At 34.1% G+C, this 18,228-nt stretch overlaps 1 long non-coding RNA gene across 1 annotated transcript; it reads right to left on the reverse strand.

Moving 5' to 3' along the window:
* Window positions 1-9,380: 9,380 nt before the first annotated feature.
* LOC132729340 (uncharacterized) lies at window positions 9,381-17,921 on the reverse strand. The gene is made up of 3 exons (XR_009625601.1): window positions 17,842-17,921; window positions 9,783-9,915; window positions 9,381-9,511 (listed from the first exon to the last, which is right to left on the reverse strand). It is a non-coding gene; the product is annotated as an uncharacterized LOC132729340 (long non-coding RNA).
* Between the last annotated feature and the right edge of the window lie 307 nt (window positions 17,922-18,228).

Raw genomic sequence — 18,228 nt, forward strand, 5'->3', positions numbered from 1 at the left:
CAGTACAACTCGTAGCTTGAAAAATATAGATGCTCGCATACGGCGATCTGACAAACTATACTAATACGCTACGTGCGTTAAATTGGTATACCAGGGGCTGGCATTCCTCCCCCACATCCATTGCAAAATAACACTCTCTTTCCCTCCAAGATAAAAAATTTAAACAAATACCGAGAGAAAATGAACACGAAAATCGAAATAACTCTTCGCATTGTTCTTAAAAGGTGCCAATAGGTGATAATGATCAGAAATTCAGAAGGCATAGATATACTTGATATTTAAAATAACATTAAAAAGAGCAGTGGGCCCATCTCAAATATCTCATGAGAAAAACGTCCTTATAAACAAATATAACATTACAATGCTATATCGAGAGTTACATCTGACATACATTGTACATATGGGAGCGGGTGTGGTACTACGCGCTGTGAGTTATATAGATGCAGTATCTGAAGTGGGAACATAGCTAAATCATTGTTGTATAGGATGGCTAACACGTTGAACAGGCGAACGAGTTGGCATCTGAAAACAGAAATATATAAGAGAATTCATAAATACTTTGAACTAGCTATTATTATTACTCTTATAGGTACTTGTAATTAAATCTTTGGAATGTATACCTCTATATAAAATGATTGTAAATGGTACAACATTAAACGAGATATGCCGAAGGGCCTATATTGTATCGACTAAACACCTTAACAACAAAGACATAAATAACTAGAAAACAGTTACGAGAATTTTAGTTCTCAAGGTAAAACATGTGGTAAGTACTCTACTACATGATTCAATATCTCACAGACAATGAAACTCATATGTTGCAAAAACAGTTAGGTTTCAGGCTGCGACAAAAACAAATAACAAGCTAATGACATAATAGCACACAACCTTCTTAATCGAGTTATAAAAGGTCGCAAAAGAATTTCAACAAAGGACTATAATTGAATGATGGCCCTTGTGGAAAATGACTAAGTGGATATACATCCAGTTGGTCATTGACTTGTTTCACTGCAAGAGTTATGGCCGTACTTGGTGTAAATTAATTGTCAAGGTGGATTGTATTCAGTGGGACACAGAGTTAATTCAGCTCAACAAGTGTCATCTGCTAGAACACTTATGTCCATGTTTGATAATTCAAGTGATATATTCAGTGGTTGTGGGAGTTTATTGCATAGGCAACAACTTGAACAAGAAGTCGTTTAAGAGTCAGTAAAAATGTACAATCAGGTATCTAATAGTATGAGTCCGTGATAGGATCATCAAAAGATAGGTAATGATTACAGGTGTTCAAGTTCAAAGTTAGTACTCCGGGTTGCCAGGTGTTCAGACAAAAAGTTGTGGCCATAACTGGTTTCCAAAAATGCTGTCAAGTGCGAAGTAAATAGACCAAGTCATGTCTGGTGAGAATCAAAAGCAAATCTTGCAATGGGGAAATACATCCAAATAAAGCCTTTTCATTATAAAGCATTAAAAAGAGTCTACGAGGTGGATAAAATATCATGCAAGTAATAAGAATACACTGGAAGCTTGCAAGTTCACCAAGCTAATCACAGCTTCTTACATTGCTAGCATTACCATACAAATTATGTAGCAGTTCATTGGTTTTTTCTTTCAGACTTCCAAAATATATATCCTATAAAAATTAATAGATAGTAATATAAGCTATTTCTGTCAACAGTCACCATCCGCTCGATCCCTCCGCTGCTAGTAACATGTTCTATAAATTCTATATAATGCACCTGAAGTGCAACTTCAGGAACTTGAAAAAAAGTTGAATTGGCCCAAAATAGATGTATGTAAACTATTGAAAAAATATTGCGGATTGAGAAATCAGTAATCAATATGTAAACAACCTGGAATAATTGTCAGATATGAGGTTGTGACGCAAGTGTGAGATAAAATGTCCAATATAACATTCGATATCATATATATACGAGTATAATTGTTATAAAAAAATAATCTTCAAAAATATTCATCATAAAAATGTTTAAAACAAATCACTTAAAACTTTTCAACATTTTTCAAGAAATTTTTTATTAAGATCTCCAAAAGATAAATTTCCTAATTAATTTTTATCTAGACCTAAAATTTGAAAAATATTACGAAAAAAACTGTCCATTAGTAGACCGCAATTCACTTCTGTCTAATTTATCCTGTAAATGGTATAAATTACTGTGTCTAATCTACATTCGTTATGAATAACAGATGCATGAAAAAATATAACCAACAGCAATAGTGAAATGGTTAACGACCTGACATTGATACTTCACAATCCAGTACAAACCGTTCTCATAACTTGTGTTTTCTATTGTGCCAGTTCACCACACATCACCAGATATTCACCTGTGTAATACGATAGTATAATTTATCAATCAAATCAATATGCTAAGAACATTTGTAAAGAACAGTTTAAACAAGTGAATGTGAGGAGCACACTGACCTTAATATATGACAATTCGGAACGAAATTTCAGCCGTGGCCCCCAACCCAGCTCCACAATCTAACTAAAACGAAGCATCATGAAAATCAGCGCCTATTCGCAAATCGCATGCACATAAGCCCTCTATGTTTATCAAGAGGAGAGGGTATGGAGGTATATTTGAATAGATAGTGCAACATATACACTGATCGAATTAAAGATCTAATCTAATATTAAGTTTCTTTGTGCCAAACATTTAAATTCCATCAATAAGACAATGATATGTATCTATGATGAACATTTTCCAGCTTGACCGGTTAAAGAAAGTCACCAGGAACACGTGCCATTAATTCACAAGGATAACAAAATGTCACACTTTAAACTGCATGCCTTCGATGTGAACAGCTAATTATGCAAAGATATATGATCTCATTCTGAATTACAAAGGTACAGCAGGCAGAAAGAGCCATTTTGGTGAGCGAACCGAGGCGCTCAGCCTTTTCCTGGGGAAAATATGCGTGAATTTTTGAGACATAACTTGTCGGGAAAAAGGATGGTCTCAAAGTTATAACATCAAACTTTTAACAGAGTTTCTAAAAGATAGAGAAGGGACGCAAAAGAACTGGCAGAGAATACCTTAATCCTCATAAATCATATCACACAGACGTAATTTGTTCTAAATTCAATTAGATCTATTCCAAAAGACATGGGGAATACCTTTAGAGAGGACCTAAACTGGGGAGATAAAAGAAGGCTAATTTGGTTGGGGAAGCAGAACTATAGTTCGGTGGGCTCTAAGTCAAAAGGAAGGGTTTTTTGAGAGCCTGGAACAAGTAAATATTGATCGCTTGAACCTTTACAGTGGACATCAACAGCACAAATTCAGTCCATAAATGTGAAAGTTATTGATGCTGAAAACGCATACAATGAAAAGTTAAAAGTCGATTGTTACTGAACGTCACTTTCCAACTTTTGACTATAAAATGGAGTAAGGTAAGTGAAGTAGGAAATCAAATGCATGTAGCTTAAAGTTCCTATGTCAATGTATTCTAATGTAATTGCTGGTTTATGTTTTGTTGTTACAGGGCCCAGTGATCTTGATCTTCGACTTATCAGTCTGACAAAAAGGATTTTGCGGGAAACCTACATACACTACAAAGTTTTGTAACTTACCATAGGGATCAATTGCACTTTGATAGAATGATTTATCTTTGCTGTGATTACGGTGAACTCTGAGAGAGTCCTAGTGTGACCTTCGACACTGAAAAATTGTGAGGATAGGTAGAACCATCTAAAGTAACATCTACTATGACATACTAAGAGTTTTTAAGTTACTAAGGGTCAATGCACTTGGATCTTTGTTGTCAGCAGGTCCTTGTGTTGTTTCAATATGTTTCAAAGCCTAAATTTTGAATCCTCAATTGCTTCATTAAAGACAATTTTTTCATACATAATTATATTCAAATAAATTACAAGTAAGAAACAGTTTATTAAATATATATTTACATCCCTGACATGTATAAAAACTAGTTTAATGAAAACCCTTATTTTCTTATTGTTCAATAATAAAAGCCAACAAAGGGTTTAGTGAACAATTGGTTATATTATTGTTAAACTATGGGTGGGAGTCGAACTCAAATTTCTGATATAAGAACATGTTAAATGATCTGCGCCATGACAAACCACCACTCACCTGCCTTTTTGTCGACGAGCACGATCCAGTATCCACTGCCAATATTAGATAGTATTAGAAGAAGGAAATTCCTGTACTCGCAACCAGCTCCTGATTCAAGGAACCATGGCGTGTTCGCTACAAACCCCCTAATTACAAGTTTAGAAAATGACTCAGTGCGAAACAGCATGGATGCCCTGATCCAGACGATGGGGAGCACGCAGGCTGTCTGGACCAAATGCTGGTCGGCAAACGCATAGTAATGTTGGTTTTTGTCATGGTGCGAGCTTAGGGAATACGAGTATGAAATCACCCTCATGCACCTGAACATTTGTATCAATGATCTGTCCATATGGCGTTCTAAAAAGTGAGATTGAGTATTCTCTATTAGTTCCAAGTTCCACAATGCCTGCTGTTAACCCCGAGCCGCATGAAGATAGCACAATTTTAGGTTTAAAAAAAAATCATAGAAAATATTTTATGATTTTATAAAAATCATAGAAATTATGTTTATTGATTTAAAAAGAACGCAATGAATACAATTCTAATGATCAAATGTAAAAATGTCTATAAAACTTTGTATAATTTGAGTAAGAATAAAATATAAATTCATAACAAGCTCATTTAAAAACAAGAGAAGTCATTGATGCCTCTGGATTCTGCACTAAGATACCAAATGCTTAAAATATGGTTACATTCATTGTCATTTTTGACCAAATAGCTGTAATAAATTTGTTTGTTGTATAATCAAGTTTGTAGACAATTCAGGTATGAAAATACTTACAAAGACCTAAATATATAAGACCTGGAATTGTTGTTTAAGCATTGCATCAAAAAATACATCCTCTATGTAAAGTTTTGTTCAAAATCTCCTGCCAGTAGGTATGGTGAAGGGAGACTGTTGTTTACTAACCGGAGAAATATGTGCGAGAATCAACAGAACTCACACATGCACTCAACTAGCTCAACCTCTGAGGAACTTTAATGCGTAAGGTTATTTAAACAAGAGGGCCATGATGCCCTGAAATCGCTCACTACTAGTAGATAGGAACCTGGGCATCAGGTGCTTTTTGTATTTGAATCAAACTTGGTAGACAACCAAACATTAGAAGAATTTTCAGAATGAATATCTAAGCTCTAGCTCTGTGGGTTTTCTTTAAATTTTTTTAAGTTTTTACTAATAAATTTATACACATATAGGAGAAAACACACTATATTGACCTCCTCTCCCCCCCCCGGGAGGGGCCAATTTTTGACCCAGGGTGTTTTATTTGAACAAACTGGGTAGAACATTCACTATTAGTAGATTATATTCATGCATAGTATCTTAAACTCTAGCTCTATACCTTAGGTGTCTTTATGTATAAAAGAAGCCATTTTTTAGTTTTTACCTATACATAACAATAATTGAAAATCAATAAATCTTCGGTCATGCGGATGCCAAATTTTTTAACCCAAGTGCCCTTATTTGACTTAACATTGGTTAGGCGTCCACATTAGAAAGATAACATTTCATATAATTTATGATCTAAGCTTAGCTATTTTGAGTTTTGAAAAGAAGAATTTGTTTTTTAGTTTTTAACTATATACATAATATTGGAAAAAATCAATAGAGACACCCCAGTCAAAACAGTAGCCACTAGTGTTAACAAGATTTATCTATTTTTAGCTCCGTATGACCTAGTTTTTCATCCGAGATGACCCATGTTCGAAAACTCACCTAAGCAATTACCTAGACAAAGCATCCTGACCAAGTCTGATAAATTGAGTCAAAAAAGTGACCCTAGAGTGTTTTAAGGTTTTTCCATTCTTTGGGCGGTGTGACTTAGTTTTTGACCACAGGTGACCCATATCAAAACTTCACCTAGAAACATCAAAAACAAACTTTCAGACCAATTTCCAGGATTTTTTTATCAAAAACAGTAGCCACTAGAGTGTTTACAATACTTTTCTTTTTTTTAGCTCCTGTGACCCTTGTCTTTTATTCAAAATTCAGAGCAATTACTTAGACAAGCATTATGACAAGTTTGATGATGAATTATGGCAAAATTGTGACCACTAGTGTGTAATAAGGTTTTCCATAATTGAGCAGTGTGGCCTAGTTTTTCTACCCAAGGTGACCCATAATTCATAATTGACCTAGAAATCATCAAATCAAACTTTCAGTACCAATTTCAGATATACTTGATCAAACATTGTCACCTAGAGTGTTGAACTAAGACATTTCGCGTATTTTAAGCTCTATGCCCTTCTATTTTCATCCCAGAATAAATCCACTAAGGTTCTAACTCAACTCACTCCCAGAAAATTACTAGAGAGTCATCCTGACATCAGTATCACGATGATTTGAGGCAAATATTGACCGCTGAAGGTGTGACGACAACATGTGGACGACATGCAACGATCCATAGCGCACCTGTAACCAAGCATCGAGGTGAAAGTTAAAAATACACTTTGCTTAAATTGTAAGGACACATGTCTTCTGGTATACAATTGAAGTGTCATCTAAAAGATTGTTTGTGTCAAGTTTGAAGTCAACTCCTATTCAAAGATATATCATGATTATATGCCACATTAGCAAAAATTGAGCAAGAAGATCGAGCAATAATTTGAGCAGGAAAATATTCACTAGTCAACTATGAACACACCACGACAGTAACAAAAACTCTCTATTTTTTATTTGAAAATGAATTCAAGCTAAACAAGGGTGCCATAGTCACAAAATACGCCGTTTACGAAAGCTTTAGATGGAGATGGGGGCATTATGGATAAGTGTTATCTAGCAAGCCAAGTTTTTATTCTTGGCACTGTGTTGTTTAAATGAACCTTAAAACAAATCAAGTAGGGAAGATATGCACAGGATTGTGTGACCTTGACCTTGGTTGCAGGGACCTGAATTTTATGCACGGCACTCAGCCTCACAATGATTGAACATTTCGTGCCAAATTATATTGAAATCCCTCTATGCATGTAGAAGTTTTGCTCCAGACAAGCGTTTTTTCTATGAGCTCTAACTGTGACCTTTCACCTTTGACCTAGAGACTTGGTTTATGTGCAGGGCACTACGTCTCATGGTGGTGAACAATTCTATAAAGTAACATTAAAAATTCCTCCATGCATGTAGAAAATATGCTCCGGACAACATCTGGATATTTAATCATCTCCAGTGACCTTGACCTGATTCAAAATTAACCTAGATATTAAATGTGTCACACCTGTAGTCATGATAGTTACCATTTGTGCTACAATCCATCAATAAATGATGACTAAATGGTCCCCTATACACATCTTCAAATTTTTATCTGAACTTTGACCTCTATGTGTAACATTGACTTTGGGTCGCAGGGATCTGAATTTTGCGTGCGACACTCAGCCTCACAATGGTGAACATTTGTGCCAAGTTATATTGAAATCCCCCTATGAATGTAGAAGTTTTGCTCCGGACAAGCGTTTTTTTCAATGAGCTCTAAGTGTGACCTTGACTTTGACCTGGAGACCTGGATCAATGCATGGAGCAATACATATCATGGTGGTGAACATTTCCATAAAGTATTTTTTAAAAATTCTTCCATAATGTTAGGAGATATGTTCCAGACAAAATCTGGATATTTCACCATCTTTTAGTGACCTTGACCTTGCATATATTGACCTAAAGTACATGTGTCACAGCCGTAGTCATGATAATGACCATTTGTGTTACAATCCCTCAAATAAATGATGATTAAATCGTCCCTATACACAATTTCATATTTTTATCTAAACTTTGACCTCTATGTGTGACCTTGACCTTGGCCGCAAGGACCTGAATCTTGCCGTGCGACACTCCACCTCACAATGGTGAACATTTGTGCCAAGTAATTGAAATCCCTCTATACATGTGGAAGTTTGCTCCGGACAAGCATTTTTCAATGAGCTCCAAGTGTGACATTGACCTTTGACCTAGAGACCTGGTTCATGTGCGCGACACTGCTCCTCATAGTGGTGAACATTTCTATGAAGTTTCAGTTGAAAATCCCTCCATACATGTAGGAGAGCTGAACTGATATTTACTTGAAAATTAAAATATAATTAAATTTCTATGAGAAAGTATTTACATTTGATAAGGTAATTACTGTATGATCTTTATGAACAAATACCAAGTCTACAGAACACCATAGTTTCACAGTTAAGAATCTTGACCAATGAATGAAACATGTGTAAATAAATGTTACATTCTTTATAACATACTCAAGTCCAAGAAAGAGGATTATTTTATGCCTTTGATTAAATTCTATTTTTAGAATTGAAAGTGAAAGTAGATCAAGGGGGAGTAATTGTGTAAGTCATTTATGAAAACAAAGTAATAACTTTGTTGTCCCCCTTTGATTAAATTCTATTTACAAAATCTGGATATCTCATCATCTTTAGTGACCTTGACCTTGTATATATTGACCTAAATTATATGTATCACAGCCATAGTCTTGATAATGACCATCCTTTGTGTTACAATCCCTCAATAAATGATGACTAATGGTCCTATACACATCTTCATAATTTTATCTGAACTTTGACCTCTATCTGTGACCTTGACCTTGGCTGCAAGGACCTGAATCTTGCACGTGACACTCTGCCTCACAATGGTGAACATTTGTGCCAAGTAATATTGAAATCCCTCTATACATGTGGAAGTTTTTGCTCCGGACAAGCATTTTTCAATGAGCTCTAAGTGTGACCTTGACCTTTGACCTAGAGACCTGGTTCATGTGCGCGACACTGCTCCTCATAGTGGTGAACATTCTATGAAGTTTCATTAAATCCCCTCCATACATGTAGGAGATATGCTCCGGACAAAATTGGACGCCGCAAAGTTTCATTAAAATCCTCCCATACATGTAGGAGATATGCTCCGGACAAAATTGGACGCCGCCCCCCCCGCCCGCCCGCCAGGGGCGTTCCCATAATACGTCCCGTTTTTCAAACGGGCGTATAAAAATGATAATATTCTGAAATAAACCATCAGCATCAATGCCATTAATAGGATTCATGGTCAAATTTAAGTACATGAAAATGGTTAAATGGTCCTGTAGAATTTTGTATCAAATACAAAAATTTATTCAAAGAAGGATAAAATCAATATGCCACCCCCAACCCATTTCTGATGATGTAAGGGCATAAAAACAATTTAAGTCACTATCTGTTATATTAATACAAAAAAGGCACTAAGCAAAGTTAACATGTCTACTATTGTATATTAAATAAATGTGATACAAGTTTAATACTACTGTTTGATTCTAATGCCTACATATCTTATACACAGAACAAGATTAAATTTAGATAACAATGTTACCAGAATATCAAGTTGTCCATAGTTGCTTTACAGCTTCGTTAACAATTCTCTTCACATCTTCCTCTATTGTTAGATCTCCAGGAAGACATAGTACCTATAAACATACAAAGCATCTTTTACTGGCAGTTAATAAACTTTTTATAAAGTTCAGTGAGCAAGCAGTGTATTTGAACAAAAAATTATCAAAAGACTGGGGTGGTACAGGGTTGTTCTTTAACTTGTATGGTTATAGAACTGTGGATATTATATAATTAGGGGAACTAATGATAAGGGATAACTAAAAAAGTTTCTCACCACTAAATTAAATGGAAATATTTAATTAAAGTGATTTAAAAAGTTGTGGAACATGCCCACAATATTCACACCTTGTTTCCTCCAAGTTTTTCACATTCATCACCATGTTTGTTGAGGTTATTTCATTTCTACCTGTGAGAGCCAGTCTAGCACCAAGTTTGGCAAACATGTGGGCTGTACCTGCACCAATTCCGGAGCTAGCTCCTATGTAAACAAATCATTTAATCATTTTTATAACTATATATTTATATATATATATGTTGCAGCTACTTGTGAAAAATACGACCAATAAAACAGCCAACTTTAGATGTCCTTTACTGGCCAGGACAGTAGATTCTGATTATCAGATATCTGAACAACAGTCAAAGCCAGGTGGGGCAATGCTTATTTATTTTTATTTAAATAGCAAACAAATAAAACAGTTTAAACAATTTTTTTTTTTAAAAATTAAGAAAATAAAAGTGTTCCCTTTTTATTTTTATAGGTCCTGTCAAGTCACTCTTGTTGTTTTGTCAAGTACATTATCATACATTGTATGAATCATAAACAAAATTCAGTACTTTGACCTTGATGTTCAATGTCATTTAAAGGTCAAGGTCAATTCAACCTTTTTAAAGAAGGTCTTGTCAAAATTGTTGTTTTGTCAAAATATAAATATAATCAAATTATTCATTACCAAGTTTAGCAAAAAGTGAAAATTAAAAAATTTAACCTTTAAGGTCAAGGTCATAAAAGAGCCAAGGTCAATTTAAGTTTGATATACAGTTGAGTTCACACTAAACTTCCCACCCTTGTGCACTTCTAGCCTATAGAGCTGAACTAGAAGTGCACACCGTGTGCACTTCTAGTGCACTAGACCATATGACCAGGCTGGCCAGGGAAGGTGACACATATGTGTATTGGATAATTGCATATCAAGTGCCAGGGGGCATCCATTGTTTAGCTGCTGTAAGAAAAAAACTTTGGGAATATATGGCCTATTCATGAATATAAATAAGTAAATTTTAAAATCAGCAGTTTTAACATTTTAGGTGATATCATGTTAAAGCTTAAAATTAAATTTGTAATCATATTTTTATTAACCAGTATTTAACTGTAAGTGTAAAATAATAACCCTTAAAATCAAATTTATAGAATTAATAAGGTTAAATTTAAATATGCTCCATAATGGATAATTAGATAAGTGTTTTTAAAGCTTTTTTTAATGGCCATGTATTTCAATTTTTCTAGTGTACAAATGGGAAAATCAATGTGATAATTCTGGCCAAATTAATTTAGTTTGTAACAACATAAACAATGTACATGGAGATCTTATCCTAAAGAATGTTGTGCTATAATATGACATCCATTCCCATACATGTGACAAATGAAATGGGCCAAATCTGGATTTTCAGCTGGATTTTGAGGCTCAAAACTGGATTTTTTTATCGATTCGAATTTCAATGCGTGTTTGGCACATTTGGTTCAAAGAATCTACATTACCCTCAAAATCATTAAATGATTATACTTTTTATGATTTTTTTGTTGATCAATATTAATTTATTTCACCAAAAAAAAAAAAAAAAACAAGAGCCCGGTTTGAGCCGGGTGATGCTCCCCGAATAGGTTTTGGACACAGGAAAGTACACCTCTTGTAGTTTCAGAGTTATGTCCGTGGAAAAAGTTCAAAGTGCAATAATTCTAAAATTAGGCAAGGCAGAGTTACAGTTCTTTGCACTGCACTTCTAATCAATGTGATCTATCAACCTACAAAGTTTCTTGAATGATATCTCTTATGATTTCCGAGTTATGTCCTGGACAATTCAAAAAGTAAAAATAAACAAAGGGCAATAACTCCAGAATTAGGCAAGGTAGAGTTATGATTCTTGTGCACTGCACATCTACCCATTGAGATTTATCTACCTACAAAGTTTCATGTTGATATCTCTTATAGTTTTACAACTATGTCCTGGATAAGATTTTTCTAAAAGGGGAGATTATTCAAAAATAAGGCTTAACAGAGTTATGGTTCTTTTGCACTGCACCTCTACTCAATGAGATCTATCTACCTACAATGTTTCATGTTGATATCTCTTATAGTTTTAGAGTTATGCCCCGGACAAGATTTTTCTATAAGGGGAGATAATTCAAAAACCAGGCAAAATAGAGTTATGGTTCTTTGACACTGCACTCCCCTTGATGCCCTCTACCACTGTATGAAGTTTCAACAAATTATCTCCAAGGGTTTTCAAGTTATGTTCCGGACAAAGTTCAAGTTCAAAGTATTAAAATAAACAAAGGGCAATAACTCCAAAATTAGGACAAAAAGAGTTATTGTTCTTATGCACTGCACATCTACGCATTGAGATCTATTCACCTACAAAGTTTCATGTTGATATCTCTTATAGTTTTAGAGTTATGCCCCGGACAAGATTTTTCTATAAGGGAGATAATTCAAAAACCAGGCAAAATAGAGTTATGGTTCTTTGACACTGCACCCCCCCTCAATGCCCTCTACCACTGTATGAAGTTTCAAAAAATTATCTCCAAGGGTTTTCAAGTTATGTTCCGGACAAAGTTCAAAGTATTAAAATTAACAAAGGGCAATAACTCCAAAATTAGGATGAAAAGAGTTATTGTTCTTATGCACTGCACATCTACCCATTGAGATCTATTCACCTACAAAGTTTCATGTTGATATCTCTTATAGTTTTAGAGTTATGCCCCGGACAAGATTTTTCTATAAGGGGAGATAATTCAAAAACCGGGCAAAATAGAGATATGGTTCTTTGACACTGCACTCCCCCTCGATGCCCTCTACCACTGTATGAAGTTTCAACAAATTATCTCCAAGGGTTTTCAAGTTATGCTCCGGACAAGACAACGGACGGACAGACGGACGGACAGACGGACAAGGCGCCGACTATATGCTCCCCCGAAATTTTTCGGGGAGCATAAAAATAGATAAATAAATAAGTGTAGTCATACAGGCTATTTCTAGAACAGTCACACTTTCACATTTCATTATTTTCAGTTTGAAGAATTATATGTCTTTTCAGTCATTCAATAATTAAACACAAGCTACTTGAAAACGTGCAACAACTATTCATGAACATAAGACTATGACAGTTAAATAACGTAACATAAGTAGAAGACTCAAAATAAATGCAAGAATCGTTCCGTTAATTAAATCCACATTTTTGCCTCGATGATTGTGTAATTCCTAAACAAAACAAAAAATTACCCATTCACTAAAAATAGGTTAATTAGACATCTGAAACAGGTTTTGAATGATCCACTTTAAATGATTCTGCTCACCTTTTATCTTTATCAGTGCGGCACTAATCAAAGATCAAAGTGCTGCAGCACTGAATGCGACGGACATGCAACCGGAGAGACATTAAGGCTTCTTTTAAACAAAAACAAAACACAAAATATATAACAGAGAAAATTTGTTCCATACAAGTTTGAGATTTGTAGAGCAGTATATTTTGTGTCCCAAACTCATATAATTCAGATTTTCTACTTTCAAGCACTTAAATACAGAATGAAATTCATGCCTAAAAACTCTGGTCAAACTTGTAAATCAGTGTCCTTATCGATTTATTCTAAGAAATGATATGTAAATAGAAAAAAAAACTGTCAACGAAATATTTCTAAAATAAATCCAGGCAAATAAACTTCAAACATAATACATTATACATTTGAGAATGCTATTTAGAATTGCTTCGTGTTATATCATAGGGGGCATATAGACAATAAAATATTAGTCATTTGTATTTTTATTTCTCTTGGATAATATGTCTCATTAAAAAAAATTTGGTTAATATCATCAGCAATTAATAGTGTATTTTTTAGATTTTTTTTATTTACAAGGTAAAGATGTAGAGGCCAGAGCACATCGTTTTTATTTTAATTTAAATGTCACTTAAGCACTACAGTGTTTAGTTGTCCTTTTCAATTTCACACTAAATTCCATTTTCAACTTGTTTTCTTCTTACAATTGTATAGAATTTCTAAAAGTATTGCATGTTATCCGCTGGTTTATTAATTACATGTATAATGTGTACTCCCTAATCACCTGTCCAAAAATCAGAACAGGTGAAGCAGAATCTATTTTTAGAATAGCGAAGGTTAATTCATATCATGACCTAGAAAAATATGTAAACAAACCACAAGAATCGGAAGTAGAACTGATATTATAACTTCCTTACCATGAAAGACTACATGGCGGTAAAGTGTTGAAAAACTCTCTTCTTACATGCATTTTCAAAAATAGATATTTATACTAACTATTGTACTGAATCTAATATATTAATAACTGCTGAATATTCAGCTAAACCGCGGTATGAGTCACGAAAATAGTTCTTCTTTTATTAATGCGCGAGTTATCCTAGAGTCACGAAAAACTTTTGATTTGTTAATAATAATGTTTTGTATAATGTAGAAATATTTATTTCCTACTAATAATGTCTTGGAACTCAAAGGTTACACCTTTATAGTAGTATAATTTGCTGTCCTACTTTTCCGACAGCGGTAAATCGTTTCAGCAGTAATTTGCATAATGCGCAATAATACTACGGGACTATAACGTTTTTATCAATAATATACGTTCATATTTTAACTTTGATAACTTAATTTGAAATTGAAAAGGCTAAATATGGAAGACATTAAGATATCCAGACAAAGTATGGGAGTTTTGAAGGATCAAATTCATGTACTATTTCTTGGGCTGTTAATCGGTTTAGGACACATTGCGCGAGTGTAGCCAACGAAATCCCATGTGTAGATGACTTAGCTCTGAACGCGCCTGAGGGCGCGTCCGTCGCAAAAATCAAAGATTGAGCCGAATTCATACATGTAAATTTACAGGGTAGTTTTGAGGACGTAGCGTAGCGATAATACCTACTGCCAAATTACAAAAGAGGTCAATTGACTGACACACGACAAGTGATAAGTTAAACATGTGAGAATAACTTTGGGTATTGGAACTGTTTATTACGTCACCTTGCTGTCAATTAGCGACTCAACATTTAATCCGCTATAATTTAGGATATGGACAGATAACAATCAATGCCCGGAGGCATGGTGTACATTTTAGATACAGGTGCTGTGTTTGATTTTTTTTATGTTGATTTTTTTTTAAATATCGGAAATTCAAGCTGTAATATCGGGAATCGGGATCAGTGTTGAAATATCGGGATTTTTTTAAATCCCGCCGGGATGTCACATGTATGCATTCCTTAATATTAAAGTTATAGCCAGTTACAGCAATTTCAATAATTTGCAATAATTTGACCTTTTGGGTCATTTATTAGGTGGGAAGGTGGGTGTGTGGGTGGGAATATAAGTGGGTTGGTGGGTAGAATGGGTGGGTGGTGGGGTGGGTAGGGAAGATAGCCTTTATATGAAGATATTTAATTGTAATTAAATGTAGAAATCAATCAACAATCATAGCACATCTGCAATATAACATTAATAACAATTATTACACAGGTACTTGAAACCATAGGTGTTCGGCGCGTTGATTAGTCACTACCCCCCCCCCCCCCCCCCCCTCCTACCTCTCAAAACCATGTAAACTGCAGTATTTTTCATTTTAAACATGTTTTAATATTTGGTATATGCTTTTAATTCAATTACCTTCATCTCCCACAAAAAATTAAAAAAATGATACATATATTTAGTAAAGGTATGCAACTCGCCGCTCATTTTTCAGCACTCATCTTAATATGAACTCCATAACTCCAACATTTTTCACCAATTTTCAATATCTTGGTACCCAATGGTAGGGAATTGATTACTCTTAAAGGAATTTAAGTGTCATTATAATCATTTCAAGTAGTGTTGTCCCGATTGTCTCTGAAAATCGATAACTAATCGGACCACCCCATAATCGGCAACAATCGATAGTCCTTTTTAAAAATCGATTATTTTAATGTTCTACCACTGCTGAATTGCCTATGGCGTAACTTTTTTACATGCAGTCAAAAAGAAGTTTCCCGACCGAATCTCTTTAATTCCAGACAATTTTAAAGTATTTTTTGTATTCAAAACCTATTTAACATGGTTAATACTACTTTAGAAAATTATAGTGTGCAGTAACATAACATTATAAATTTATATATCTACTGTAGTTAAATAAGTGATCTTCAATACTACTCATTGATATTTTGACCTGTTGACTAGTGCTAATATTGACTGCCATAAAGTTGTTTATTACAAAAATTGACTGTCACAAAGTAGTTTTAGGTATTTGTGTTGTTTGTTTTGAATTCAAAGTGAAAATCATACTAAAGAAAAAAGGGCCATTATAAGTGCGGAACTCGATGGTACTATCGGCAGACAATCGATTGTGGTGGTCCGATTATCGATAGTGATTTTTGATTCCGATACCCAACACTAATTTCAAGTTTTTAGAAGATATGTAATCTCGAAGTCACCGCAAGTGTAACTCGACAGAGACCTGACCGCTTAGTTTTTGTCAAAATTACCCGACTAAACGGCAGTTTATTCGAAATGACTGAATATTTTTTTGTATTGCGCATATAAATATGATCAAATTATATTATTATTTGTAATAACTGTTCAATCAAAAAGTCATATAAAACTATAACAAACCGTTTTCCGATATGTCAAATTCCAAATCTGAATCCAAGTAATTGTTCTGCAGAGTGCTCTCCTCTTTATTTTTTTGTACGGAGTATTTTCATTGGTCTAAGGTTTTCACACAACCAATGAAAATACTCCATACAAATACATCCGTTTATACATGTGTACTTTCATTTTGGATGGAGAATTTAACAAATCATTAAAACGGTTCGTAATAGTTTCATATGATGTTTTCATTGAACAGTTATTTCAAATAATAATATAATTTGATCATATTTATATGCACAATACAAAAAAATATTCATTCATTTCGAATAAACTGCCGTTTAGTCGGGTAATTTTGACAAAAACCCAGCGGTCAGGTCTCTGTCGAGTTACACTTGCGGTGACTTCGAGATTTTTATTTTTTGTGGGAGATGAAGGTAATTGAATTAAAAGCATATACCAAATATTTAAACATGTTTAAAATGAAAAATACTGCAGTTTACATGGTTTTGAGAGGTAGGAGGATTGTAGAGTTGGTGGGGGGGGGGGTGAGTTGGCCCGGGGGTAGTGACCAATCAACGCGCCGAACACCTATGGGCCGATTCGACGGAAACAAGACAACTTGCCCCCCAGATGATTCACCCCCAAAAAAACGAAGACAACTCACCCCTCAAGACAGTTCACCCCCAAAAATTGATAAGACAATTCACCCCTCATGTTTATTGTTTAAAAAAATCAAAGTAAGCATCCAATGAGTTGTTTGAATATTGAATGGGTTACTTTAATTATCAATTCTACCAGGTACGTATATAAATATATATATATATAAATATACGTACCTGATTCTAAATAATTTAGCTTTTAAATTTCACTTGTAAAATATAATTAGAAATTAATCAGAACTTCAAAGATTTAAGATAATTACCATATCTATCCATCTATCTAGATAAGAGTCACTTAACACCTAATTAGAGCAAATGATGATCACATGTTTACTAATATCTTTGATATGTCATCTTATAATAACATCAAAAGCACTTAAACAAATTAAGACAAATTAATGGTGAATTTGTAATTTTTACAGTTTGTATGTAAAATAATATGAAAAAATATTAACGCATAGTAACAAATATTAACTTTAAGTAATACGGTAAATTATAATAACTAATTTAAATATGACTAAATATTTTATAAATATCAATTAAGTAAAGAAACACAACAAATTTCTTTATTGCATCTTCTAATTTTAAGATAAATTTCATCAAAATTAAATTTAAAGAAATGGGGGGTGAATTGTCTGTGTCATTTTTCCAATAATGCGGGGTGAACTGTCTGGTAGGTGAATTGTCTGGAAAAAATGGTTGAGGGTGAATTGTCTGGGGATGAGTTGTCTGTAAGCCGATTCGACTAATTTTGGGGCCGTTCGTGACGTGTGACCGATTTAACTATTATTGTTTCAAAGAGACTTCTCTGTATGTAATGACAACGATTAAACTTGTTTAAAAAAAAAATTTCTACTTGAAACACATAAACATTAAATAAAACCCATCTAACCAGTAATTAGAGCAACTTTTCCATCTAATCTCGCCAAACCGAAAGCGCTGTCCGCCATGTTTGGGTTTTACTAATTGACGGTCTCCGGTCTTCGCAATACCGTCGAAAAGACCGTCGAGTTTTATAATCGGGATATTTGTTTGTTTTGCATGACACCAGATGTCATGAGAGCTAGTGTTCACGAGTGAAATATAATTTAAGATTAGATATAAAAGAAATAAATTTTCTATTTAATTATTTCATGAATGTTTTTTATTCAGATATAGTCCGGCTACAGTGAAAATTATATGTGATAATCACAGTGCGACAATATCAAAACATAATTAAATAATAAAAATGTCTATCTATCTACTTCCCACTGAAAAGCATGCAATAGAGATAAATATT

Source organism: Ruditapes philippinarum, unplaced genomic scaffold (genome assembly GCF_026571515.1).
Source record: "Ruditapes philippinarum isolate M1 unplaced genomic scaffold, ASM2657151v2 ctg7440_1_1_1_1, whole genome shotgun sequence".
Taxonomy (NCBI): Eukaryota; Metazoa; Mollusca; class Bivalvia; order Venerida; family Veneridae; genus Ruditapes; species Ruditapes philippinarum.